We start from the raw sequence: 2,831 nt of genomic DNA, 5'->3' as shown, positions 1-2,831 counted from the left end.
ACGGGTGAGAAGATACACCTCCCGTCGCAAGTGTGGGAACTCCCAGATCGCCTCTCTCCCCTGCCTCCATCACCGCAGCGGCCTACCGCCCAGGAGCAGGCCACGCAGACCGACTGCACGAGGAGTATAAGTAGAGGAACGCAGTGCCGAGCCGCCAGTAAGGAGCAAGCCGTACAACACTCCACAGCGACTAGCGGCAAGGCTTGTCAGTACGAAAGCGGCAGCGATTGAAAGGTTACCACCACAGATAGAGGGACGCAGACGGAGCCTGCGAGACCACGAAGGGTCCGAAAAGAGAGACAACAAAGCCAGGAGCGGCAGAAGCCCAAAGCAGACGAGAACAACAACCTCGTAGACCGTTGGGGCCCGTGAAGACCACGCAAACACAGCCGCCAATCACCTGGCGCCCGTTGCGCCGATAGCCGAGCCAAACGGCCCTTTTCAGGGCCACCACAAAGACATTCACACACCACACTCCGCATTGTAAATAGCCTTGTAAATAGTAATTATTGTATTATCATAATTATATTTGGCAAGATATGCTCTGATATTGACAAAATCCATATATGGCCAATTTTATATGGATCTTTTTTTCCCGGGGTGCTATTGAAAAATTTCAAACTATTTAAAAATTTATGTGGACATTTTCCAAAAGTGCATAACTAAAAAAAAGACAATTTTAATTGACATCCGATATAAAAATTATTAATTATTTTTTGAAATTATTAATTTCTATAATTTGATTTTTAAATAATATTTTTTTTTAAAAGTAAAACAATAATTTTTCGCCAAAATATCTTTTCCAAACATTTTATATAGAAATAATGTATAATAGTATATATATAGTGTTAAAAAATTAGATAGAGAAACTTTGAAAAGACTATGAAATTTTATTTTAGTCTAGTATTATTATTGAAGTCACGAAACTTTAATTTTATACTATATAATATTACAACAAAACGTCGTACAGAGAAAACCAGTATATCAAAAAATGTTTATTTTGAAGTCCTGTTTTTTCTTTCAAAGTTCATCTAATCTTTCAATAGCTCGTATGTATATTTGTATATAAAATTACTATTATATGCTACACAAATACACACATATAAACACAGATAGTATGTCTATTTATTATACACATACAACATGTACGTAACGAATAAATGAACAGATAGAGAAAGATAATTTTGAGAAACATAGATAAAAAAAGAGCAAAAAAGAGAGTGAATGATTGAGTGAGTGATACAGTTTATTCACATTATAAACATCAAAACAATATATTGATTCGTTTGTAGCATTACTGAATATTCGGCAGAAAAAGTGTATTAATAGAAAATTATACAAATTTTCCCTTTTCTCTCTCTCTCTCTCTCTCTCTCTCTCTCTCTCTCTCTCTTCGTTGTCAGTGTTCAGTGACACTTGCGAATGAAAAAATACATACATACTTTTTTTCTCTCTCTTTTTATTTTTGTTTCTTTTTATTCTTTTTTGTTTATTTATCTGTTTATTACATACGTGTTGTAGGTATATCATGTGTATAATCCATGTGTCTTTTAATTTGTATATACCAATAATTCTAAATTTGTGTAAATATTATTTGTATAACAGTCTCTAAATATAAATGTATTTAAATAATATTAATAATAATTATAATAATTAATAATTAAATAATAATTTAATAATTATAAATACTTCTTTATTAAAATATATATATATATATGTACCTCTATTTTCATATACTTATATACATATTCTTCATATCATATTTATAACTTTTTTATAACAATATTCATAACATACAAATATGTTTTGCTCTTTGAAAAGATAAGTGCAAATCAAATTTACGATTGTATAATCACATATATGAAATCAATATCAATCGATAAAAAAATAATTTATTTTAAATTATGAATTGTATAAGATGACAGTTGGATATAACTTGGCGAGAATAAGAAGGATTACAAACATACATTTGCAAAAATTGCATGTAACATATAAATTTAGATTTTGTAATATATAAATGCAATAAAATCATAACTGTAATAAAATAAACTAAAAAAAGTATCTTTATATTCTTGTGGCTTGTCAATATTGCAAATGCATGTTTGCAAAAATATCTTTCTCATTCTTGTATAACTTTCAGATTTGTTATCTCGTATAATTTATAATCCAATTTCAACATGCACTCGATTGATTTTAAATATGCGATTATACAATTATTTTGATTTATTTTTATCTTTGCAGAGAGTAAAACACATACAAAAGAAATAACTATGTGTCTATTTTATAAATGTATTCATCTGTAACGCTGTATCTCTATAAGCTATGTGTTCGCGATTGTAATAATAAATTGTATGTACCCGATCCCCCGAGTGCGAATCTCGGAATTGTAATATCGTATAATCAAAAACCGCGCGTTCAACCTATCGGGAGCTGCGCTTTCGTGCGCGCGCCCACCGCCGGGCTGCCTATCGAGACGATACAAAAGGCTGTATCATGATAACAAATATAAGACTGGACAATATACAGGGTGGACCATTTTAATCCATCCAGTCGAATATCTCGAAAACCAAGCCCGTGAGAGAAAAATGTTTCAGACAAAAGTTGTATACTTTCGAGGGGGCCATAAGATGGTACCATTGGTTTGACCTTGAAAAGTCATTTGAAGGTCACGTGAAGGTCACTTCAAGTTTTTTAAATGGAACACCCTATATATTTTTACATATTCTTGTAGATCATCTCGAGAGCTTTCCAAAACACTTATGGCAAAGTATTTTTCATTAAGTATTTTTTGAGTTATAAGGCTTCAAAGTTGCAGTATTTTGACATAAAAT

The sequence above is a fragment of the Anoplolepis gracilipes genome, chromosome 17, assembly GCF_047496725.1.
Source record: "Anoplolepis gracilipes chromosome 17, ASM4749672v1, whole genome shotgun sequence".
Classification (NCBI taxonomy): Eukaryota; Metazoa; Arthropoda; class Insecta; order Hymenoptera; family Formicidae; genus Anoplolepis; species Anoplolepis gracilipes.
The sequence above is the reverse complement of the archived record's forward strand: the minus strand, read 5'-3'. Positions refer to the sequence as shown.